The 27,462-nt window shown below is 39.8% G+C and overlaps 1 protein-coding gene across 2 annotated transcripts in view; it reads left to right on the plus strand.

Annotated features, from left to right (window-relative positions):
- Positions 1-27,462, plus strand: part of lhfpl2a (LHFPL tetraspan subfamily member 2a) — a 56,816-nt gene that overhangs the window by 15,107 nt on the left and 14,247 nt on the right. The window contains exon 2 of one of the 2 annotated variants that reach the window (XM_035949445.2): positions 8,052-8,139. The gene's annotated coding sequence lies outside the window, so the exon portion shown is untranslated. Of the gene's footprint in view, positions 1-8,051; positions 8,140-22,030; positions 22,165-27,462 lie in introns of those variants that run through there. The other variant, XM_023273063.3, reaches the window with a different exon arrangement.

Below are 27,462 nucleotides of genomic sequence, written 5' to 3' on the forward strand. Positions count from 1 at the left end.
CTAGACTGTATTTCTGATTAATTTAATGTTATTTTCATGGAAAACAACTGCTTTTCTTTCAAAAATATGGAAATTTCTACGTGACCCCAGACTTTTAAATGGTAGTGTATGTTGTGATACATTTTAATTAAAAAAAAAACAAAAACACTTTGTGCAGTTTGGATATTGCACCATTTTCTAGGTTCATCAGGTCTTTAGAAGTAGCCTTTTTCCTGACGTGTTAGCTTTATCATCTGTCTTTTAACACGATGTCATTAAATAAATATATTGAAGACTTAGATTGTTAAGATGCAAAAAAATTGCAGATATCTTTTAAAACAAGTTAGCAGGATATATTAAAATGTCATCCAGTGATCGTGTTTTCAACAAGTGTATGAAACAAATGTTTGTTTAATTAGCTATCTAGTCCAACTCCAAGTACATGGCTTGTAACTGCATCCAGTTCAACCTTGTGTAGTGGGCTATGTCCGTCCTAAGACCTATGTAAGTTTGCTGTCATGACTTTAAGAAAAGTTTCCCAACATTGAGGTCAGATTAATGGAAATTTGTACACATCTGAAAGGGGCTTACTAAGTAATAGTTGTCTTTTCAGGTGCTAAAAACATTGCCAGAAAGAATAGAAACCTTATTTTGTCTGTTTCTGTCTAAAATCAGGTCATCATTTCAGAATCTAGGTGATAAATTTGTTATTGTTCTAAGCTTCATAAGAGCAACAGTTACTGAGGTGCATCAGGGTTAACAAATGGTCTGTTGGGTGCTTACCTTTATGACCCTCTCTGTGGAAATTAAACAGCATTGTTTGTGTGGTTTCTGTCTTTTGTCGCCATCAGTGGGGAGAACTCGCACCCAAACCTGAAGCGGAAGCTGCACAGGCACCAGAACCCCGACAGTTTTTCCTCCCCTCTTTGAAGAGCTCCTGGCAAAGCTTTCAAAGCCCCTCTGTCTCAGCGCTGGCTCCTAAAATAATGTGTGGTGAATGTAACACAGCTGCCCAGCTGAGCAGGAACAGGCAACACTTGTTATTCCCAACAACAATAATTGCTTTTGTTTATCCTGAGTCGCGTTTTACCGTTTCTTTGTACATTCCGATATGTTTTACGCGACTGAGTGGAGTCTCGTTATCAACTACCACTTGTGTTTGATTTAACAGCAGTGAAAAGCCGGAGTCCTCTTGTCCCACATGCACGATACTGATCCACTGTGCTGCCACTGAGCGGTTTCTGTGGTGCTGATGCAGCAACAGTTTGCTGGTCATATAAAAATGTTCCAGTCTCACACACACACACACACACACACACACACACACACTCGGTACAATGATGAGGTCATTGTTGGTCAAGTCTGTTTTGTATTGTATGAACAGACAGCAGCTGCAATGCCCATTCACTTCCAGTCTTCAGATAGGCGGCTTATATAGCCCGGTTTAGCCTGACAATATGTATTGTGTTTCTCCAGAGACACATGTTCCCACTCGCCTAACAATTGCAAATACAGTTGTCACTGTTCACACACACTTTGTAACAACACACTGTTTGACCTTTCAGATCAGTGAGGTGACTCACAGCTTTCAGTCACAGAAAAATCACTTTTAGTGTCTGATCTTCAGCAGTCTATAAATATTTAACTTTCCCCCCGATTGCTCCTAATGGCTGTGCAGCAGCAGTGCATTACAGTGCAGTGATTAGCGTTAGGAGGGTGAGCGGGGCTGGGCGCTGGCTGCTTCCTGACACCTGTGCTGTGTATGTTAGCCCGAGGGACGGGGCTCCCGAGCTGGTTATTTTAATGAGAATGCTCTCTGCTCAGCCTCACATGCCTCTCATTACTGCCCACAGACCCAGAGAGAGTAGAGGAGAAGAGAGGATGGGAGGAAAAATATAGAAAACAGATGCCGACGGCAGGGGAAGATGAGTCTGATTCGCCGTCTCGTTCCTCACTGCCAGATGCAGTATTAGTGCTTGATGTGTCGGGGATTTGACAGACAAGCCTATAATTTAGATTAAACGCAGTCTTGCAAGTGCATCTACAGAAACACTTAAAGGACTAGTTCAGCATCCTGGAAATTAGTTTCTTGCAGAGAGTTGGATTAGAAGAACAAAACCAGCCTCACACCTGTCTGATATGCAGCCACAGCCAGCAGGGTGTCAGCTTAGCTTAGCATAATGACTGGAAACAGGGGGAAACATCTAGTGTGGCTAAAGAAGGGGTTTGTTTTGGTTTGTAAACTATTAGAAACCATTTAGGACTGACTATCACAGTGTCCTAGATCACAAAACAACATGATTACATGTCTTGTTTTGTCCAATCAGTGGTCAAACAGTCAAAAATATTGCATTTTGTTGATGTAAGTCAATGAAAAGCATCAGGTTTTCACAATTAAAGTGTCTTGAAGCACAAGATAGCATCTTTAAGTGTGTTATGTCCTAAGAATCATCCAAAACCCCAAGATATTGTTTTTAAAATTTAAGAATATGGAAAGCATTACATTTACATTGTCCTGGGGCACAAGATTGGCTAGCAAAATGTTTTGTATTGCCCAAAAAATGTCCAAAACCCCAAAATATTAGTTTTCTTTAATGTAAGTCAATGAAAAGCAGCAAATTTTCACTTTTACGATAGACATAAATGTCTTGTTTTGTCATCCAAAATCCTCAAATATTATTTTTTGTCAATGTAAGTCCATAAAAAGCAGCAAATCCTCACATTTGTGACCATAAAATTGTTGCCTTTTGAGACTGAAAAGTTACGTGAGCGATTAATCCAATTACGTGAGCGATTAATACAATTAAAATCGACCAATTACAGGGATGAGAATTTTCCGCGGATCCGCGGAATTCCGAGTTTTTTTCCGCCGAAAGTATAGTTTTTGTGAATCGTGTAAATCCGTTGAGAAAATTGTAGGGGGGTAGGCAAGCGGCCGACGCGTCGCGAGCCGAGGCTTGTGATGGCCGCCCGCCGTGATGGCCATCCCGCCGCCGACATCTTTCGGCAACGCGCTTTGCAACGCGCTTTTGGGGGGGGAGGCTTCGGCAGACATTTTCCGAGTTTTTTTTCCATTTGTCATTCTCATCCCTGCAATTAAAATCGACCTAAATTCAGTCATTGCTCATAGCCAACAAATAGTCTGGCACACAAAAATCTATAAAACCATATTTGTTCACCTTTTATTTGGAGGGATTAACACAATTGATAATAGGTGAGTTCTGAAGATGCTTTTAGCACATTTAACCTCTCTGGAACAAAGCAAGCAAGTTCCTAAAGCTATTCCGTTGAATGACGGCAGCCCACATGCGTCCCTTCCTTCCAGCTCCCCTGTTCCCAGAGCCCTTAAACACTATAAGAAAGACCCTTTTGTGGTGGTTCTGGCTGCAGTGAACATGCCTACAGTCTCCGCATAACAGGCCGCCCCCAGCTGTGGAAAGGTTCAACAGCTGAGCACCAAATACCGGCACCTCAACTCAGAGGTATTCCCAAGTTAAATGCGTGTTGGGGCATTTTTTTTGGCATCACTTTAGAAGACAAAAATAGTAGTGGGATTGTAGCAGCTGGGGAAAATCCCCTTAGCTGTGGCAATTTGGAAAATGCCCAACATGGATTTACATTGCAGAGGTTCTCCTGAGGACAAAACAGAACTCAGAACATCAGTCTGCTGATGGTAAACATGGTCTACTATTAATGTAATGTTCTTCATTTCCAGCCATGTAACTCCACCTTCTTTACTCCTTGCATGAAACGTAATTGTAAAGTAGAGCTTCTAATTTTCTTTCAACATATTCTGATTCTGAAGTCATATAAAATTACTAATAAACAGTCAAACCAAACCACAATACATGTGAAATTAGTGTTGGGTCCCAGTTGCATACAACTGAAGTAGTATACTAACATCTGGTTACTCCGCCAAGCAACGCGGTGGAGTTATGTGACGATTGGTGCTGGTTTGTCTGTCCGTCTGTTAGCAACATTACTCAAAAACGGATTTGGATGAAATTTGCAGGGAAGGTCAGAAATGACACAAGGACCAAGTGATTAGATTTTAGGAGTGATGCAGCTTATAGTCTGGATCCATGGATTTGTTAAAGATTTCTGTATCATTGCAAGATAATGGCACTGTTACTATGACTACAAGTGAACACTTATGATCTTATGATTGCGATCCCATTACAAACCGCTTCGGACTTATTGGGACTTATCCGTTGGAAATGATACAAGGAACAATTGATTAAATCATGGGGGTGTTTCCGAGTCCTATCAATTTCCGCCGCCCGCTACATATTTAAGTCATGCAATTCGGTATCCATACATAACATACACATGCATAACACACGCCTGTGCTCAGCGCAACGTCATTTAGTTTGTGAGTACATCTATATTAAATGGTCACATTCTATGTTGCCATGATTTCTGATCATCAATAACTGATAAGCAAATGCTGCATTTCTAAAAATAAAGGCAGCATTTCTGACAATGCAATATGAGGGAATGAACAGCCTTGACGGAGTACTGCGCTCTCTGAGTGCTTTTCTAGTTTATTAATGTGAATCTGTTGTGTAGGACTAGATGTTGATATCCCGTCTAGAGAAAATCACTGTGATTACATTGGAGCTACTGTGTGAACCATGTGTTATTTTGACCGTATTGCAACTTTCTGTGGCGAAATACTGCCAGTTTTTCAACACGTTATTTGATTACATCATATTTCTTTTTTTAAACATTACGTTAAATAAAAACAAAGCACAATTGGTGCTACGACAGACATCAGGGAATTTTTGTCCACACCTGCTGCTGTTTACCAGCATATGATCAAATCAGAGTATTTTCAGGTCCCCTATGGAATGGGGGATTATTTCACTCAGTGTGATATCTAAAACAAAGAGGTTCTATTGTGTAGAAAGGTTGAAGAGCTTTCACCACAAATTTGGTCACTGCTCGTGATTTCTTTTGCTGCAAAGGCAGTTGTCTCCTTGCTGGGCGACTGCAGAAAAACAACAACAACATTGAAATTCATTTTTGCACCTTTAAGGCCAACTTTGTTCATGATTACTAACACAATTCATATGTGGCCCTTTACTGAATCATGCTCATACATAACAATCATACAAATAATGGTACTTCTAAAATTTCTACAGTACAAGAATCCAATTGACCTCCTTTATTTATTTCACAATTCTCCAAAATGACTCTTCAAACCCAAGGTTGTTCATTACCAGACTCATTAGACTGCTACAGAACTGAACTGAATAAATGCTTCAGTTGCTACTATACTGCTGTTTTCTACCGATGGTGGTTGCTCATCCTTCTGACTCGGCGGGGAGCAGATAAATTTTTAATCAAGGAACTTGCCATTAGCCCTGTTTTAGTGATCACCCTCCCACAAGCATTTCACAGTCATCGATTAAAGTGCATGCCCTCCACTTGGGAACATCACTTCACCTGTTGTTTTATTGCAGCTGTGTCAGAGAGCCCCTGTAAGAGAGTGTGAATGAATGCCTTAGTAAATAATTTGCCAGCAGTGGAGCTTTAAGAATTTGGATATTTACCAGCCTGGAATCCACTGAGCAGCACTAAGTGGCCCGTGAGGCCCCTCTCTGGATCACTGATAGATTAAGCACCTTGTCAGTCAAATATCACCAGAGAAACAGTGTGCTTCATTGTCACGTCATCATTCCTCTGTCTGCACAAATCACCAAAAAACCTCCAGTGTTTGTCTGAGGCCTTGTCCACACGTAGCCGGGTATCTCACAAAACGAAGATATTTTTCTACGATTCGGCCTATCATCCACACGAAAACGCAGATTTACGTCATCAAAAACGATTCTTTTTAAAAACTCCGACTAAAGTGAAGATTTACGAATTCTCTGTTTTATGCGTCTGCATGTGGACATCAGTAACCGGGGTTTTGCGTTTCGAAACGTCACCGCCTGTGACAAAATATGTTCTTACGTCACATATGCGACCTGTGTTTACATTCAGTAACAGTATGGATGCTCTCACAAGGTTTTGGATGCTGTTTCTTGTACAGGCGCTTTTTACTTGCTTGTTTTTACAAGCCCAGATACTGCTCCACATTCAACAACACAGGCGAAGGACGACGTTAAGGACGGTTATTCTCCACCACCTTGCTAGGATTTGGGGAACTACTGCCACCTAAAGGTCCGGCATGCTTATGAATGTGCTGAAAAACGCACTTATGCGGTTAGGTGTGGATGAAGTTTTTTTCTAAAAACAAGGTGGTGTGTACGTAAGTTTTTTTCTAGACGGAGGGGACAGGATATTCGGTTTTACAAAAACCCTGCTACGTGTGGACAAGGCCTAAGATGCACCAGTCTTTTTGGTGACCATTCATCCTCTAAGAGCATTTCTTTTTAATCCTGTTAAATCAGACTATTGACTCGATCGCTGCACTCTCTGGACAATATTCACTAAAAGGCCTCAACAGAGCCGAGTAAAAGGAAAGAGAGTCATCCATTAGTTAATTATCTACAGCCGAGGAGACGTATGGGTGCTATTACTATGTGACGGGCAGAGAAACCAGAATCTGCTGCTGACAACAGGGACATGTTTGATTACCGTCAGTGCTGCTGTTGCGTTTTAATTTGTTTGCTCTGAAGTGGTGATTGCTTTCTTGCTACAGGGATCAGTTGTAATGATTTATTATTATTTGTAGTGGTGATTTGACTTACCCAGAATGTTATGGTGCAGTTTGTAGCAGGGAAAAAAGTCACCTCGGTGTGAGAAATTTTACCTACTTTTTCTTTATTGACATTCTTTGAATTAAAACCCACACAGCAGTTTTTCAGGGCCACTCCAAAGTACCTCCCCTGGAAAAAAAAAAGACCTTGAAAGAGGTTCTAAAGGGGCAGGTCTTCTGTTTAAAACACACAAAAACTTTTAAGTTGCAGCAAAACAGCCATCAAGACCCTGTAGTGGAAAACAGCCTTATATTTACCAGCTAGCTGCTCACTTTTGCTGTTTGCCATTGCAGTGGTGTCATACAGTGGATTTATCTCCACCTGGTGTGGCTGGATTACAACAAAACAACCAATGTACAACCAAAACAATGAACTGAAAGGTGCTAAAATGTTGCATCACTGTATTTCTATAATGTGCTTTTATGCATACTTGTGAGTCTTGGATTAGAAAAAGTTAGTTGAAACAGCCCACCTAAATAATTCATATGTTTTGTGACAGAAAAAAGAAAAAGACGTTTTTACTCTTGTGTTTTTGACCTCATAAGGATTAACTTAATCTTTTTCTAGAGGGATTTGAGAGCAGTAAGACTTGAGCCTTATTTTTATTTTTTATGGGTTTTTTTTCCATTTGTGGCTCCTTTTTAAAAGTTTGCTTAAAATTCAATTCACAGTTATATCGAAACCCCTTATGAATGATATCTGTCAAATTATGTGTAGTAATTTGATCCATTATTGGTATAAAAATGTTGCTCAGTGCAGCTTTAACCTTTACAGGGAAATTACCATAGCAAAAGTTCACTAATCTGATCTGATCACAAGATTAGAGTAATCACATTGTATCTTCACTGTGCGGTGCGGGGAAAATGTCACTAGCTGGAAGAGTAGAAGCCAGAAACTTCACAATCAGGAGGGAAAAATTCACACAAATTAGCTTGAAGACGTCCGTGCTGCATCGAGCTGTGGTTGGTTATTAACCAGCAGATCTGTGCTGATGTCAGAGTAAAAATTAGGATGTGGGAAAGCAGATTGTGGTTATTTACACCTTATGCACAGAGCTTATGACTTATCCCACTTACAATGCGTTTTTTGTGCTCGACATTATGCAACTGCGCCACCGGGACCCAAATGAGGGATGCAGACATCAGCGTCTCTTCTCGTTTTTTATGGACATGTGAAACAGTTTAAAGGTTTCTCCAGGTGCAGCTGCTCCTCAGTCTCAGCTTTAGATGGAAAATACCAATGAGCAATGAGAAAAGGATGCTTGTTATTGTTGGGGAGCCAACAATGACTGAACTGTTGCTCTCTGGAGACGGTGTGTTTTTGTGATTTGGATTCATCACCGCATTGTTGCTGTGATCTCTGCAGGTTGAGAGGAGCTGAGAGGACTCTTACATCACCTGGATTCAACTGAGGAGATTTGTCTCTGCGTCCACCACCGGATTCCACACAAAAGGTCGGTGTTTTCATGTCTCGTCACATGTCCTTTATTTTCATCTGCAGTCTTTAGCCCACTGACATGTGAAGCTTTCCTTCTGCAGCAAAACAAAACAAACAGAAACATGGCTTCCTGTGATTCATGTGATGATATTATTGGGGTTCCTGCCTCCTTTATGTTACGGGTGGAAATGGAAGCTGTTCCCATGGTCTCATTGTTCCAGGCAGGTGTTACCTAACACCTTTAAACACCCTCAAATCCTTAATTCTAAATCTGCCTCTGACTATCAGTATTTTGGATGTGCAACATAAACTAATCTGTAAAGTTAGAACAGTTTTGTTTATTTCATCGTTATTTTTCATCAGAGAATGCATAAACTTTGAAATGAGACTTTGGCTATTGACACATTAAAACAAGGTCATTTTAACATGTAGCCTCTAAACACAGGCTGGACGTGTCTGTAAGTTCACCAAAGACTGTTTTTTCTTTGTTAGATTTATTTATCTGGATGATTATTGTCACACATGGAGATAAAGTTACCCACTAAATTGTGAACTGACAGTAGATGTGCATGTAAAAAAAAGTCCCAAAATGCAAAGGTTACTCCGTTCAGTTTTCATTTAACTTGTTTTGGAGAGCTCTTGGTCTAAGTTATGGTAATTTTTGACTCTTTAATTTACAGAAAAACTGAATTATTTTGTTTTAAACAGAGACAGTGTTTAAATATATAGTTTTAACTGATTCGTATACAGCAGCCTTCAAATGTATTTTAACAGTAGAGTGAAATTTAAATAGTATTTGTATGAAAACATTTTATGGATATATTAGTATATCTCACTACCTATCTATATCTGTGTATCCTGTATATGTATTTGTATGTGTGTGTACATAAAACCTTGGATATATATTAGTTAATTCAAAGCTGTTTTGATACATATAGTTAAATTTAACAAAATACCAAAATTCAGTGTTTGCAGCAAGTATATACATTTTGAATTGCTGCTTAAAGTAGCATAAGCATCAGTTTTAGTCCGCTGTTGACATATTTTTGAGAGCATTGTAAATCAACTAAATGTTATTATTATATAACAGTACTGCAACCTGCAGTCCTTAGATTGGCTACAAAGTCAAATCAATATCTTTCTGAACCATTCAGATTAAAACTCAACATTATAACCTTCATGAAGCTACAATGTATTGTTTTAAAACTCCAACAAATCTGGCTTGATGTATCTGATATAAACACTTCTGTCTCTGTATCACTGCTCTGCACCTTGAACGTCAAAGGTCAAACAGCATCTTCAGCTGCTTCAAGTTCACTCTGTGTTTTCATTGTCTGCTTTGCTGACTCTTGAAATCTGTCCCGCATATTTATCAGGGTGAAGGAGGAAGCTGGGGGTGTCGGGGCAGGGGGGTATGTTTTTCCAATATGGAGGAAAACAATGGAATGGCAGATATTGAGCAGGGACCACCTGTGAAGGTCATTTCAAAGTGGAAAGCCCCCGTTAACATAATAAACACAATAATCGTCTGTCACTTTGCTCCTAAAATAGAGAGACTTCATGTCAACGGCTCACTTCCTGTTATCTCATCCTTGTTTTTGACTGAGTCCCCTTTGTCTTTATGCTGTATGTTTCCGGGTGTTTTCTGCTCCTGCCACATTTTTACTCACTGTGGGCTCAATATGAAGTCCAGCTCCTCTATGAAACAGCACAACCTTGACTAGAACATATTTCCAAGAGCCCACAGGTGTTGCCAATGCTAGAAAAATGTTAATTTGTTTCTGTCTTCTATCTGCTGTACACACAGCCTGCAGTTCATCTGAAAAGTTCCTGAATTTTTGTCACGTGAGTGTTGGTAACAGTTGAGTCAACCAAGACTTCACAATGCTGAGAAATGAGAATTTTTATGTTTTTTGTATAATCTTGTTCGTACATAATGTTTTTGGGCAGTATTTTTTAAACAGTGGTTTAAATGAAAGATCCCACATTAAAGCCTAGATTTGGTTTGATTTAAATGAGCTGAGCTTAGATTTTCTGACAAAATGAAAGTCCCACATGATGAAGTCAAAGATCATTGGGATTCTTTATGTATTTATAGTTTTTGGCTCTGATAAGTTGTGTAATTTCAGCATTTCTTAAAAGATAACATACCTTTCAGATCCCCTGGTGGGTTTTGGGGTTCAGAGGGTTAAACACAGAAATGCAAAGTTTCATATTTAAATTGATGAGTTCAAACTGTTTTATTTCAATCTGGACCATTTTGTGTCTATCTTTATCTTCTCAGCAGCTATCCATGACTCATTTATTGTGGACATGTGAGACATGACAGTCCTTATATATCCTCCCATGTCAGCTCTAATTCAGACAGATCTTTCCTATTGTGTCTGCAGGATGCTGCTGTGCTATAATCTGGCATGGACAGGTTTTTGTGAGGATTTCATAAGAGACGCATGACTCTCTGACACTCATCTCTTTGTCTGCAAGTGAAAGCACCTACACATCTCACGTTACTCCCCCCGAAACTGGTCCGACAATAGCAACACGCTTCATTTCTCAGCTTCCCACCTCTTCTTTCTGTCCACAGCATCTCCTTTTCACTCCCCTCATTCGTCTCCGTCTCCTACGCATGCTGTGTTTTGCCGGAGGCCTGAGAGCGGAGATGATATCACTTGATACTTTTATTATCCAAAACTCAAGTGAGAGAGAGTCCGAGTGCCATCGTTCCTCAGCAGTGCTTACTTTTGATTGTGAGCGGAGTATCAAGTTAAGCACCAAGTGCCCACAACAGCCATGGCTCTGCCCCCAGGGGCGTTTGGATAAAGCAGCCAGCGAGGTCTCAGCTTGCAGGGGAGTCGTCTTGTTTTGTGTTATAGTGGGAACTCGGCTGGGAGCAGCAGGTCAGCGCCACGGGGAAGTTAGGATTAAACTGCACTCATCCCGAGCACAAAACACAGTGAGAACAATGCTTTTGGCCCTCCGGAGAAGAGGAGGGTCAAATACCATCCACCTAGCTCAGCAGAGTGACTGATTTCCTGAGTCTGGCCTAGAAAATAGGATTGGAAGTGGAAGGACTTTTCTCCTGAGACCCCCTGCGTTATGGACCCTGGGGCTGTTTGCAGGGCTGAGGTGGGGCTGGAAATGGTTAGGCATAATGGAGACAGTGTTAGGCCTGAGGGCCCCAAACTCTGCAGCTCTTGTAACAGTGGGAAACAGGGGAGAAGTGCGTGGGCTCCTCAGGGCTCCCCAGTCCATCAGCAGTCAGAGGAAATAGGTGTGAAGAATGTGGCCCCTAATTTCTTAAAGCGATATTTCAGCTTGTGGGCTATTTTCATTTTTCACTACTCGTGCTTTGATTAACAGGAGGCTGAGCAAATCCTGTAAATCTGGATCAGGGTTTACTCATTTTGAATAAGACATATACCTACAACTTTTCTGTGTTTTTCTTCATTCCCAACCATTTCTACACCTTAAAAGCTGTCCAAATTAAACTATTTCAGCATGATATTGTGGTTTCAAGCTGACTGAAACTGTTGATGTGTTCAAGGGCACATCAGGAGATCGAGCCAGTTCCCAAACAGCAACTTTTTAAAGCAACATTGATGAACAAATTAACATTATACCTGAAATGTTGGAGATATTTCCTTCAGATTGGATCAGACGTTGTTGAATGCAATAACCAGAAGACAGATGAAAATTATCTCTGTTTCACTACTTTACCACAACTTTGAGAAGTACATTTATAAGTAAGGCAGGGAAATCAAAGACAGTGTCATGTAAATGCATCAAAACAATGCTATTAGGGCTGCATGATACATTGATTCAGCATTGACATTGTGATGTGCACATGTATAATAGTCATATCGCAGTGAAGTTAGCTTCGTTCAAACACGTGCTACAGCTTTCATGGTCCTTGATGCCAAACGAAAATTTGCATGGTCTGCTGGGCCACTGCGCTGGTCCTCCTTTGTGATGATTAGTATTATGAACAGCTGTGAGCCTGTTAAAAACCTTCGTCCGCCACACCTTCGAGGTTTTGCCCCACCTACAACCAAACGAGCCGTAGATGGATTGGTCCTGGACAAACAACGTCCTCCAACCATGGTGCCAGGTGGACCTCAAAAGCCTCATTCATGCCAGCGTCCGGCAGCAGTTTGTATTTAGGAGAGACTGAGCTGCCCATGAACATTTGTTACTAGTTGTGAAAATTTGTGCTTGTGGGGGAAGAAGCTAGCTAGAGATCTGTGACTTGTGAACTAATTCGATGAGAGAGTTTTTTGATAGTTTTAGTTAGGGGTGCTGCTGCCTTGTACTTTGGTTTAGAGTTTTCTTTGTATCTGTTTTGTTTTGTCCCAGTTTTGTAACATCATAGAGAAGGTCACTTTCGGTTATGTTTATTACTTTTGTTTCCGTAGCACTCATTTGCTTTTCAACCCCCTTGCTTTCTGGAACTCAGCATTGTTTTGCTTTCTTTTTGTTACTGTCCGGTTACCCTAGACAGCCGGGTCGTAATATCATCTTCCACGACTCTTGAATACCTTGATTTCTTTTAAACATTACGTAAAAGAAAAAGTTTGCTGATGTGCAGGCTCCAGTTGTAGAGATGCTCAATTTATGTAATGTAATCAAGATTTATTGATTTTCCCATTTAAATGAGCACGATTAAAGGTGATGTTGGTGTACAAAATGCTCTCCTCAAAGAAAACAACCTATGTAGATAAAATAACTTAAATCTGACATTAAAACACTTTTTTTCCACCCTTTTCAAAGTAGTTTTGATCTATCTGAGCTTCTGTACGCCAGTTACTGATTGGAGACTAGAGGCTTCTCTGTGCATGGCCACTTAACTAGTAGTGGGGAAGTCACAGATTTAAGCCACTCTCTGTAGACGATGGCTTCTCTATGTAACAAGCCATTTATCCAATGAAGATTTAGCACAGAAATATTGTGAATAAAAGTACTTTTGCAAGTTAGGAAGTGTATGGAAGTCTGTTTGAAACTTACAAATGTTTACCAATGCAGTCTTTATGCTAGCTGAGATGTGGTAATTAGCAGTAAACATAAGATGGACAAGTTTTACTTTACAATTTTGACCTTATGATGATAGCACTAGATTAAGTCAGAGGATCACTGAACTAATTAGAGTTCATCCTGACTGACTTGTGGTGGTAGCACAGCAAAAAAATGTGTTGTACCACATTCTGCATGAGGCTTGTATGAGTAAAACACACTGTTTTGGTCAGGTATGCATTAGAGACAAGAGAAATGCTCTGCTCAAGATAAAAACTCAGGAGTTCTGTTTGCAGGGTCATGCCGAAACAGGTTTTTCTGTTTTGGTGTCCTCATAACAAACAGTAGTCATTGTTGCTGTGTTGTTATGAGCACACTGTAATGGATGCTATCACTGTTTTGCTGCTGCTCCTCGCCCTCTTTAATCTTCAACTTAAACAGCACAAGCTGATATTTAATTGCTAACAGATTAACATGCAGATGGAGTCAAAACGGGCAGTTTGTGGCAAACAGCACAGAGTAATCTCATCATGAGATCCAGTGGAGCCCTGGTCGTCTGTGGCGGTCTGGCTGACCACCCACTTTGAGGCCAGGCTGTGATATGTCAGATGGTCTTTGTTTTCCGTCACCCTCTTAACCCTCATGCCACAAACTCGCCATACGACGGCTGTTATGGTCAATATGAGAAGATGAGGGATTGTTGACCTTCGCCTTCCTCCACACAAGCACAGCTGAAGAACAACCAGGTTCCTCCTGCCAGAGCAACTTCTGCTCCGTCTCAAACCAGACTGACACTTAGTCAGATTATACAAACCACTCACACGGGGATCAAACAGAGGTGTGGATGTTTTGTGTGCCCAGATCCACATGTGTTCATGTGTACACTGCTCTGCTATGTTTTTATTATGCTCTCTGTATGTATTTGGGCTAAAAAAAAGAGTCTTGGGATAAATGAGGTTGTTTTCTTTTTCCCCCTCATACAGCTTGTTTCACCACAACTTTTCCTCTCGGTCTGAGGTGTTATACGTCTTTGGTGCCTCTGTGGCCGCCACACCTCTCGCAGGTGTGCTCTCTGCTGACCATGAGCTGTGGGTCTGCTCCGCACTCAGTTCTTCATTATTCACCCTTATTCCTTTCCCCTGCTTCTTTCTTTCCCACGCTCCTGTCTTACTTCCACCAGGGCTCAGTGTTGGGATTTCCTCACCTCCAACACATCCGTGTGTTTATGCTCCAGCGCTACTCCAAAGAAAGTACATAAATTAACAAATATGCCACAGAGACAACACTCCCACACTAAGATATGGTGAACTACAACTGCTGCTGACAAGAGCATAATGGATAAAAATGATGTGGCGTGACCTCGCTGGGGCAAATTTATCTGTCTCTTGACCTTAACTGTCATATTAAATAAATGGATTGGTGTCAAATGTAGGAATAAGATAGTGAGGTTGAGAGTGAAGATATGCTATAGTAAAAGATTGTAAGCAGCTGAACAATGAAGCATTGTCCTTTCAGAAAACTACTTATAGCATCTTCAGTACGATACTGAACTGCCAGATGATTTTGGCATTCGCATGGAGTATTGAAATGCTAAGGGCTAGCAATGAAGCACTTTCTCGTCAAATTTAAGCTATTGTTTACTTGTACTTTGTTCAAAATTTTTGAATTAATTCAAAGTTTTGCTTGATTTTTAATTGTTTATTAATGGAAATGTTGACTGTTTGAGTGCTTTGGCTTAATTTTTTAACCCTAAAATTCCCAAAATGGCCAGAATTCCACCATTTATTAGCATCACAAACTTTAAAGAAGCAGAATGAATCAGCAGACTTTCAGCTTTTTGATGGTCCATGAACTAATCTAGCGTGTAGTTCAGTTGGAGAAAATGAACCAATTCTAAACTCAGGGTTGTGATATTCATTGAAATCATTATTTTCAGCAAGTTGTTGGAAGATACATTTAGCATGGTGAAATAGATTTTTCAAGTTGCGGCGTAGTAGTGAGTAGTGTGAAAAAAGCCTGTTTTTTTTCCAGGTTGTAAAAATTTAAGAAATATGTAGAGCCACCATATGTTCCAGTGTTGGTAACACCCGAGACGTATAGAAAATTCTGCGCATCTTGATTCCTCATAATTCCAATTTTTATAAAGTATTGAACATTTCAAAAGAACTTACAGCCTTCTAGCAGATTGAGTTCAGTATCCAAGCCTTTCTCCTGTGTGTGCATGTTAAACATCTGCCTCCATGTGCCTGTTGATGGCCTTGAAGTGGCCAGATGCTCGTAGCTGCTCCCTCTGTGGGATTCAAACTCACCTCAGACTTCTCTGATTGCACAGAGAAGCTAATGTATAGCAGTGAAGACTACCAAAAATCCACGTGTCCCTCCAGATCCGCACTGACACTGAGCTTTTTTTGGGGCGTGCTTGACATATTCAACAGAAAAAAAATGGTGTACTATTAAGATCCATATGCTTCCACCAAGTGTCGGATACTTTAAAGCTAGACATTTGGTTTGCACTCTAGTAATCTGCACGTGATTTCACCACAGTGAGCTGCTATTTTCCTTGACTGGAAACTCCATAAGCGCTCGTAAGAGCAAAATATTCCATCTGTCCATGCATTGCTTCCATCTCTTTCCACAGCAGCTTTAAAAGCGTAGTCTCTTCAGGGTGGCTGGACAGCAGAGTGACGTAACAGCACAGCTCCAATTGGAAACACGTGGAGATAAAAACCTCAGTGAGATATCTCAGGCATGTCCGGGAATCGTGTGTCCACACGAGCCAAAATAAGTTATTTGGTTTCTCTTGTATGAAATCGGTTCCTTCCTGACGGCTTTATCAAACTGGGGCTTTGGCACACCTGAATATTCAGGTTGCAGGTGTGTGAACACAGAAACCTCACTGTGGGTGGTGTGGTCATGTTCATAACTTTGCTTTACATTATCAAGATAAATGTATAAACTCCTGTAAGAGCTCGATACCACCTGAATGTACACATTTTGCACTGTGGATCATTTTTCCTGTTCATTTTTACAATCTAAAATGGGAAATGATGGGAATGTAAATGATCATTGGTGCAGACTGCTTTGCTCTATATTTCCATTGAAATATTATATAACAATATAGAGACCAAGCAGAAAAATATATTGAAGTATCAAGAAAAGCTTTAAAATTTGGAGTGGTGCGGATTTTTTTTGGCCACTTGAAACAGGTTTTAAACAAAACATTGGCATACCTTACCCAATTGGTAGTTGCTATCCAGCTATTTAGCATTATGTTGTGTTCCTGGCCTATGGCTGAATATAAGTCAGGTATTCTTTGACTTTTAGCTCAGGTTTTTGTCTCAACCAACTCCTAAATAGAATATGTGGCCCTTTGAGCTTGGTTTATGTTGCTGTGTTGAACCTATACTGTAACATATGCAATTGACAATTGGCCACTTGATCTGTTTTCATAACCTGTTATGAGTGTTTTTTCAAGCAAAAGTACCAAAATTCTGTTTTGTAATCATTGTCATTTCAGTGTCCTTTAGTTGTTGAATTTTGTTCAGAAAAAAAACCTTTTTTGTCACTTTTTGACATTTCATAAACAATTTTTAAAAATAATTACATGTGAAACTAATCAGCAGAACAACGTAAATGAAAATAATCATTAGTTGCAGCACCACTATGAAGTAAAGGCTATTTTCTATTAGAATAGGCTGACAAAAACAGGTTTTCAGGGACTACATTAGCTTTATTGCAGTATTCTGAAAGAATTTGAAACAAAAAAGAAAGATTTTCATGTTAAGGCCACTTCATAAAATACCTTCACGCAAATTCTCAGTTGGATTTCTTTTGTGCAACCTGTTGCCTGACTGCTATCACTCGTCACCCTGCTTTGCTTCACAGTCATCCTCTTTCTTTAGATCTACATGATACCAGTGACTGAAGTCTGACAGGGAAAGATGAATGACCAGCAGCTCACAGGAGGACTCTGTTGAGTCTGTATGAATGATGCTCCAGCCTGGCATGTGTCTGCTGGATGCATGTGGATCTTTACTCCCTTCTGATTCTCTGGTCTTTGATGTGAGGGTCTGTGCTGTGTCCGAGCTCCCAAAGCTGCCAGCAGAAATCTGCAGGAGCATCTTCGCCTCAGCAGCACTGCTGGCCTTCTCTTCCACTGTAAGAGGATATGTAGTCAGCGTCTGGTTGATCTGTCTCCAAATCACTAACATGATATGTGAAGTCTGTTCACAGTCAGACTGACTGCTGAGAGGACTAAACCTACAACAGAAAGTGTGGTTGACTCTGTGTTGAATGATGTATTTTACACCTCAGTGCAATGATTGTCTGGTCAGAAGCTCAGTGGCTGTAGTATGTAGACAAACTCTGTTAGGTTCTGGTTTTCTTTGCATGTTGAGGTGGTGTACATGGAGCACTACTAGGACAGCAAAAAGCACAAGAACTTAAGCGTAAAAATGGGTTAAATACTACGGAAATTGCAAACATTAATAAGTACAGCTACTGACATGCGGAGAGTTGCAATAGGTCACAAAAGTCATTACATTGTACTACTAGTCACTAGCTTAGTATTTACTGTAGTAAACGGCCGGAAACTAAATGAATTAATAGGTAGTAGCTCAAGATATAATAGATAACAAATACACGCCAAAAAAATCAAAAACAAATTCATAACTCCACTGTTTGAAAGGCAATCCAGAATGCTATCATAATGTAAGCTAGCATTATCTGATTCTGCTCCTGTAACTAAAGCTAACCGATACAGTGTCACGTGTAAATTGGTTAGTGCTCATCCTAAAAATTTCCTCTTGCGATGTTAAGATTATTGACACGGAAATTTCAAAGACACATAAATTTATGATGAATTAATAAACTATATTGGAGGTAGATAACTTTTCTTGGATCGTCAAAAGTTGTAGATGCTGACTTAAGTGTTAGCTTTAGCTTTTAGCACAACTTTATGTATATGACCATAAAATAGTTTTTATGATGCTTTTTTTCCCTTTTGTTGTTTTTTAAACGTTCAACTGGGAACGTTGAAGAGTTGGGAGCAGTATTTCAACCAAGAAATGGAGCTAATGTAGCTAGCTAGTTACAGACTGTTGTCAATTCAACCACATGAAATCAACAGTTTATGGCCAGAAATAGAAAATGTACTTTCTTTATTTAATAAGTATGTAAATAAAATCATTCCTTTATTCTCAGTTACATTAATGTGTGTACATGTTTTTATGTATTCTTATTGTTGTGTTAACATTAAAGTTGATAATTTGGCTAAAGTGGTTAGATTCATATTAAACTTTTTTTTTCTCTCGCTGGTCTTTATTTAGAATAGGTAATTAAAAATTAGCAATAAATGTCGATTATATCGGTTAAAATGAAACATTTCGTGATAAAATTTCCAGCTGTATCGTCCGGCCTTGTCTGTCTGAAAGAAAGGGCTTATTGTTTCATGAATTAAAAGTTTTGAGTGGTAAATCTAGCAGTGTTATTACTCTAAGCTGCATATGTGCAGTGCAAAAATGGAAAGCTGGCAAGCACCAAGAGTAACTTACGAGCAGGGGGCTTAGTGAACAGTCAGTTGTTGTTTTGTTGAGAAAAAGCACAAGTCGAGGATGAGCACCAGGGTTTATTCAAGCTTTATTAGATTTAGCATTTATGTATCTGCCTTCAAAGGGTTTATTTTTGAACTGCTCTGGCCTAACTTCCATTCAAACTGATAAGAAAGGCCTCTTCCTCCGGCTCTCCACGGTCCGTTCAGGGGCCCTATCAGCTTCTCATTCTGTTTGAGTCGGCCCCTTTTTCCGTCTTCATATGGAACTCATTTGTGAGCAAACACAAAAGTCAGAGAGACGCTGCAGCTGACTGTGGTGTTGGCTGAATGCACTCAGTGCTGCTGTAAGCGATCTCAGGACACTTTGCTCCCATCAGCCACAGAGGTGATCCATTAGTCAGACACAGAACCATCTGCTCCATCGGTCGGTTAACTCAGCATCCTCAGCTATCTAACTCACCATCAGATGTGTGCTGCTGATTAAAGGAGGAGGTAACAGGATCTGTTTGTGTTGTGGTGCATGTATCGGCTATCAATGGCAGCTTTATGTCTTTGTGTTTTATGCACAAACTAAATAACAACACTAGTCTACTTTTCAGTTCAGACTACACAGTAGAAATAAACTGATACTGCACCAAATATGTTAAGTCCACATGAGCCATATACTTCTAAGTTTTCTTGAAGCACACTTGCCTTTAAGTAAATACAAAGACCGATTAGTTTGCTTCCTGTTATCTCAAAAATTGCTGAGAAATGGGTGGCAAAACAATTGAATAAACATTTAAATTCTAATACGTATCTGCACCCAATGCAGTTTGGGTTTCGTAATCACCATTCAACAGAATCTGCAAACTGCCTTTTTATCGAAAAAGTCAAGGGCCTTCTAAATGATCATAATTATGTGGGTGCTGTTTTTTTAGACCTCAAGAAGGCTTTTGACACAGTGAACCATGAAATTCTTTTAAAGAAATTACTTGATTTTAATTTCTCTGATGAGGCCATGCTTTGGTTTGAATCCTACCTTAGTAATAGACAGCAGTGCGTCTCCATTTCGGGTTGCAAATCATCATACCTGCATTGTCAAACAGGAGTCCCCCAAGGTAGCGTTCTAGGTCCAATTTTATTTAGTTTATTTATTAATGATTTACCAAGTGTGTGCTCCAATGTCAATGTCCAGCTGTACGCAGACGATGCGGTGATTTTCACCCATGGCAACACCCATACTGAAGTTTCTGAAGTTTTAACAACTGCCCTGACTCACGTTCAAAGGTGGGTCACGGAATCATGTCTCCAACCTAATATTAAGAAAACGGTCTGTATGGTGTTCAGTATAACACCAAAAAATCTACAGCGGTCCTATGTCTTCCTGGATGGAGTCGAGCTGACTCTTGTCAAAGAGTTCAAATACCTGGGTTTGACTCTGGACCCGACATTGACATTTAAGAAACACATTAAGCGCCTCACTAAAACTGTTAATTTTAATGTTGCAAATTTTAGACAGGTAAGACCCTTCATGACTCTATATGCTGCACAGATGTTTTTACACTCAATGATTTTTTCTCATATAGAGTACTGTATGACCACATGGTCACTTGCTGATGGCACAACACTTAAATCGATTGAATCTCTTTTTTAAAAAGCCATAAAAATTCTAGACATGAAACCATTTTCAGTTCATCATTGTACTGTCTTAGACAAGTATAACTTTCTCAGTTTTGACAATTTTGTTAATTTTAAAAATGCTTGTTTTGTATACAAAGTTTTGAATGGCCTCGCACCTCCTCCACTACAGGAGTTCATCAAAAGGAAAACCGTGAGTGGGATGGCTACCAGGGCCACGGCACGAGGAGACTGTCACGTGCCATACAGACGCACAAAATTTGCAAAGACTGTGCTCTCTGTAAAAGGCACCAAGTACTGGAATAGTCTTCCATCATCTATTAGAGAAACTCCAACACTTGCCACATTTAAGCTTCACCTAAAACAGTGGCTTAAGGAAAACCAGGCCTGTGAACATTTTTAGTGTAACTCTTCTTCTGTTTGTATTGTGATGTGTTTCTCTTTTTCTGTCACCTGCCTGGGGACTACAGATGGAAATTAGCATTTCTGCTATAATCTGGCATATTTACACTGCTATTGTTGCATGTGTTCATTAATATGCACTGTCCCTATTAAATAAACTAATAAATAAATAAAATAAATAAACAAAATACCACTGTAATAGTACAGTTTCAGATTTTCAAGGTGGCATTAAGTATACTTTCAACAACACAAATCACACACTAGTAGCATACTTATAAATGCATTCAAAGTTTATAGACAAAATAGCACTGAAATATTTAATTTTTTAGTGTTTCTTTAGGTTCTTTTGAGTATAGTTTTGACACAAAGCAACACAAACTGCACAGGCATGCAAAATGACACAGCAACAGCACATTTTTGCTGTTTTTCTAGGTCACTTTCAGTCTCCACTACACAATAAGTAACACAAACCATGTACTAGTAGCATACTCGTGAATAAATATTTTAAACTGACAGACAAAATAACACTGTAACGGTACACTTTTTACTGTTTCTTCAGATTCTTTTAAGTATAGTTTTGACATAAGACAACACAAACTGCACACTGGTAGTACATTTGTGGTGTGTGAAATTACACTGCAATAGTACAGTTTTTTAGTTTTGTTGGATCACTTTTAGCATGCATTGTATATAAAGGTCTCTAGTAATGTCTTTGAAAATACATTTTAGGATTACAGATAAAGTAGCGCTGCAACAGTACTGACTTTCCATGCGGCTTCAGTATACTTTTGACACTAAGAAAGACAAATTGCATTGTGATGGTATATTTGTAGCAGTAGCACACTTTTGCTGTTTTTAAAGTATACTTTATTAACAAAATTACAAACTTTAGCTGACAGAATGGTATACTTTGACGTACATTTACATGACTAAAAAAGTGGCCAATTTACTGTTCATGAGGATAAATAAGCATTAACTTAGTCAACTTGGAAGTATACCAATACATTCTCTTAACATACTTATCCAGAGAACTATACTTAATTGTGTGTACTTAAGTTTTTGGAACTGCAAATGCAGTTCTCATTACAGCTGATAGTAAGATGTTGGCCTTGGCTGATTGAAAGTGTGCAGAGAGCAACGAAAACAGAGCGAGAAGGTGAGAGAAACTGAGACAGACGGAGAGAAAGAGGAGAGAAACCCTGTGCAGCTCCAGCTTTTGTTATTTTAACCCAGATTCAGCACTGAAATATGGCCACCATGTGGACCCTCTCAAGAAGTGTGGCTCCGCTGTCGGTTCAGCCAATCAGAGGGGGCGCGGTGGTAGGGGAGGACGGACGTGGGGAGGGTCCGAGAGTCAGGAGTATGAGCGAGGCATTAAAGTGTGTGAGCAGAGGAGGACAGTCGGGGCAGAGAAGCCACATCTCCAGGAGAGCTGGACTATCCACAGACCAATGGAGACAGGTTGGACAATCCTCTCTTTTCTCTGAATTGTGTTGTGTTAGTTTCTCATTTAACTGACTAAGGTTACTCCCTGTGTGAACACTTACTCATACAAACAGCCTGGCGGATGTAATAGGATGTAAATATTGTGTTGTGATCTAAATTATAGCCTCTTCAGTGTCTCAGGATGCTGAGCAGATGTGCTGAAGTGTAGGAAAGACCTGCTGTGGAAAACCTGACAGCAGCCTCCTTTGTTACTGACTGCGATTCTTAGTATTATAGTAATTTTCCTTAAATAATGACAAGGTCAAGACTCATTCCATCCTCTAACACCTACATGGGATACATAGAAAGATGGATGCTGTGTTAGATTGTAAGTTGATTGTAGCCTTAAGATTTTCCTCCATGTGTTTTATATTAAATAGAGCCATTATTAGTCATTTGAGCTCCTCAGTGACCAATCAAACCCTACATTCCCCTTCAGTAGCTGCAGGAGCATTTCATTCAAACAGATCCTCACAGATTTTAAGCACTTCCTTTGTTTTAAAGTCACTTTGCTGTTGGGTGACACACAGCAGGAGAATCTGTTGTAGGACGTTGTAGAAGTTTATCTCTAAGGCTTCAGTCTGCTCTAAACAAACGCTCTCCATGGAGACTCCAGTCGTGACAAGTCCATAGATATGTAGATTGTTTCCTGTCAGTGGCAGCGTGGAAAGGCACTTCCTGCTGTTTTGTTGCTGCGATAACAGAATAGCGGAGTGGACACTGTGAAGTAGAGTTAAGCTTTTTAGCCATGCAAGCAGCATTTCTGTTTGGTTCAGACTGAAATATCTCAACAACTACTGAATGCATGACCATGAGGTTTTTCATTTGCAGTCATGTTCCCCACAGGATGAATCACAGTGACTTTGGTGATAATCTGACTTTTCTTTTAGTTTTTGTCATGACATTTGATGAAGATATTCGTACTCAGTTTAGTGATTTTTGGATGTTTTGTTTCGCACCACCAGCAAGAGCAGCACCAACTTTACAGGTCATTGCAGTAGAAATGGAACGATATTACATATCTGAAAGCTCGACCAAGTCAAACCTCAAGTGGTGAAAAGTAATGTGAATTTATATTTATACCTATGCCATGTACTACCTTGAGGAAGATTCCAATTTCCTCGTCATTCCACATGGATCTCTTATTATTGCCTGCTCCTATTTTTCTATTTGTTGTGTCTCTTTTAGAGCAGAAGCTTCAGAGGATGTTGAATTAATATATCCATTGAACTTTCAACCTCAGCAAAGGATTTCAGGATTCTATGTGCAAATTAGAAACAGGTGACCATTTTGTTAGCTGCTACTTAGCTCTCACAAAAGTTAATAAATACAAACTAATGACAGTTTTTTTTTTTAATAAAGTAACTCCACAGCTGTGGGACGGTTTGGCATGAAATTAGGTACAGGTAATCATGTTCAAAACAAACTTTAAAATGTACCTACTTTTATGCATATTTTGAAATATTACATTAAAAAACTTAATATAAATGACAAAATTCAAAAAACCTTACCCAATATCACCAAAAAAAAAGATTCTACACTCATTTAAGGTGGTTGTGAATTTTTGGAAAAAGTTAATGGCAGATGGAAATGTCTTTTACAAACAAGTTCTGAGGTAACAGTTTAACTTACATGATCAGCTGTTTGTTTCATTGTCTTGAAACAAGGTTGATACCAGTTAGCCTGAAAGAATAATTACAACTTTCCTTTTGTTTTATTTATTTAACCAGGTAAAAATGTTTGAGAACCAGTTCTCATTTGATTGAAAATGACTTGTGAATACTTTTTTCATTTTTTCTTTCAAAGTTTTGTTTTTTCTTCTTCTTTGAGGGTTTTTAGCTGTTAGCAAACAAATTGTTTTGCTTCTGGCTTCTTCTACTCTGTTTGCTACAGCTAGCATAGCCTAGACTGACACCATCTGACTACACAGTTTATCAGCTTCACAGCACTTAATGGAAACAAGACTAACTCGCATTTACTTGTTTTCATTTTTTTGGGAATTTCAAGTTTGCTGGAGAGTAATATGTAAACACAGCTGTTAGTAGCATGCTAACATTAGCTTACATCTCAAACCACCACTGTGACAACATCAGAGCTTTTTGTTTGATTGAAGACTCTTATCTATTCTCATTTATTTTAGTGTGAATGTGTATTTCTTCATGATTTCATTTCCCAACTTTCACACAGTTGGCTAGCAGCTTTGGGGCAACGTGTCGGATGGCAGGGAGTCTTGTAAGTGTGTGTGCTCATGGGGATTAGCATTGGGGGTCAGCAGGGTGCTGGGTGCCGTCTGAGGGCCGTAAACTCTTCTGTGTATGTAAGCTGAGCCTCAAATAATCCTCAGCCTCCCCCTTGGTAACTCAGAGAGTATAAAAGACATCATAAATCCACCTCCAGCCTCACATACATGCTTCGCTCTATCTTGGGAAACTTGTGTTTGCGAAAACTGCTCAGATCTGCCTGTCTGGGAACAGCCAGCAGACGTCTGGGCATATGTTGTGACAAATACCAGGTACATTAATAGAAGCAGACTTGCCCAGACTGGTTTCTCGATCTACTAACCCACATTCAAGGCAGCTTCAGAGGAAGTGACCAGCAGCCACATGATGCAACCACTCCATAGTCAAGAAAGGTCAGATGTTAAGTGTGGAGGTCTTCAAAGCTCCGTATCCCCCCAGCTGCTTCAGATTGTTTCAGCTCAGACGTGTTTTCCATCAATATTCCTGTCAGTGTAGAATTAGTCTTCACAACTGGCAGGCAAATGTTTGACCCTTAAACTGTGGACGGGCCGTTAGTCTTCAATCCTAATGTCAAACATCAGACTCGTCAAAGCGCCACTGTGATGTCAGCGGAGTGTGTGGCAGGCGGGGGGGGGGGGGGGGGGGGGGGGGGATCGTGAGTGTGTTTCAAAAAGTGCAGTTTGCGAGTCTGCATATGTTCCTGCATCTGTTCATCGTGAGGCAACCCTTGTGATTCATAAAATTAACTTTGGTCCAGCTCCACAGAGGCGGCTGTCTGTGCCTGTTCTTATGATCTCATCTGTTTTACGCAGTCCAAACATACTCTACATTAGCTCGCACACACCGCCCTGCTGCAGACCACAGATCTGGGTCATTTTCTCCGCTGGAAAAGAAGAAGGAGGGAGAAGAAAAGAGAACTGTTGTTGATATCTCAACAGGATGACAAAGATCAAAGTTTGTGTAAAGCTCTTACTCACACACACATATTGAATCTTTGGGATGTGACCACAAGGGGACAGCCGAAGCCATAAGGGCACACCAGAGGCCGGGCAATGGAAACCTCGCAGTTCGGGCGGCACACGTGTCAACAGCGGCCCCCGGCTCCCTCTGCTGCCCTGCCAAACACTGGTTGGAGAATGACTAACAGACTCCCAGGAGGCAGCGGGGCAGAGAAAGACTCAAAGAAAAGAAACAAGTTTCAGCTTTGGCCAAGAGCTGCATTTATAACATGAGCACAAAGCGCCTTTTAATCTTCTATGGCGCTCCAGCTTCTGTTTTAATGTATGTTCTGCTTACATTTGTTAATGTCTTTCATAGATAAAATCTCAAAACTTTCACTAACTTGTCTGTCTAGACTCTGAAGAGCTTCTGGGGATCTTCAGAGGGCCCAGAATAAGGGCACCATGATGAAAGGAGACTTTATTCTTTCATTGTTTGATGGAAGCTGGGATGTCTATCATGTTTAAAACAGTAATTGTGCAACACAAGTTACTTAATGTAAGTTCTCTGTTAGAAGACAAGTTTTTGATCCAAATATAACACAAATTTAATCAAAATTGTGAAAGAAAGTGCGTCCATCCTCTACTTTCTGTCTTTTATTGCAAGGTGGTCCATGAAGATTTGCAGAGGAGGAGGAGGAGGCCAAAATATTATGAATGGTGGTTTTCTGATATGGATTCTCATAATTGCAGTTTATATGATGCAAATCTTTTCCTTCCACATCTTATCACATTCACATAGCTTCAGTACATAATGTCATATGCAGTATACCTAATATGGCAGGATGTCCTCCCACAGTCAGTCTCATTTTGTAATGTGCACGACAACATGTTTTTCTGGTTGTTCTGACCCGCAATGCTCTGCACAGATTGAAATACGCCCCTTATGTCACTCTGTCTCGCTCCAGCTTGAACCACAGAAAACACACAAAGAGATGATCTGACACAGCAAACTATGACAGTTATATGAGAAAGGCAATCAAAGCTTAAGGCGCGATATTTAGCCAAAGTAGCATATCACAATTGTATGCAAGCTGAATGAAGCAGTACGTAGTTTTTGAGTGCAGTTGTAGTACACACTGAAAGTAAAAAGAAAAAGTATCCAATTTGGAATGCTGAGTTGGTCTTGTTGTTATCAGAAAAAGCATCTTTCATAACCCAATTATGTGTCTAGACACATCATAGAGTAAAACTTCCTATGGAGCAGGTTAAAGTTGGGTCAGACACAATTGGAGCAGTCAAGGAATAGAGCATTTAGATTAAATAGGGCAGGGCACATAATATCAGTCATGAAGGAATACTGCCCTAGGGCTGCTCGATATTGGAAAAAAATGACATTGGGATATTTGTTCATATATTGCAATATGAAAAAATACAGGAATTATCACCCAAAGTCTGGAAGAACTCTGTTTTAAAAGAATTCATCTTCCTATAATAATTGGGTACATTCTGCCGGTCAGCATGGGAAATTATAAAAGCTAAACAAAAACATCTGAACATTTCTTAAATGCAAAAACATCCAAAATAGTTTTTTGCTTTGGTTAGGTAAAGCAAAAACAGGTGGTTTTGCACCTGTCATACAGAGCTTCGTCTTGTTGATTTATCCTGTCAAACAATTGACACTTGTTGCCTCGTGTTTTAAAAACCACTCCATCCAACTGTTTCTGAGACTCTTTAAACCAGAGAAAATAATATTTTATCAGACTTCTCTTGTGGATTAGTTATGCCAAATGAAAATTGTGCAAATTCTCTTTTTGTATCAACCAGCAAAATAACCTGTAGCAAATTTGAACTACTTTCTTTACAGTGGCGTAGTGTATCTAGAATAATTCAGGATATAGTAAACTGATCCTATGATTTGTATGTAAAATAGTAAGTTCAGCCATAGATAAACATATTGAAGTACAAATATAATGCTCGTAAAACTTAAAGACTCAAGTAGAGCACAAGGACCTTAAGTTTAGTGCTCGACTGCTACTTTCCACCACTTGACAGCACAGTAATCCAGATGTGGCCGTGTTGTGTGTTGATGTGCC

This window comes from Amphiprion ocellaris, chromosome 17, assembly GCF_022539595.1.
Source record: "Amphiprion ocellaris isolate individual 3 ecotype Okinawa chromosome 17, ASM2253959v1, whole genome shotgun sequence".
Lineage (NCBI taxonomy): Eukaryota > Metazoa > Chordata > Actinopteri > Pomacentridae > Amphiprion > Amphiprion ocellaris.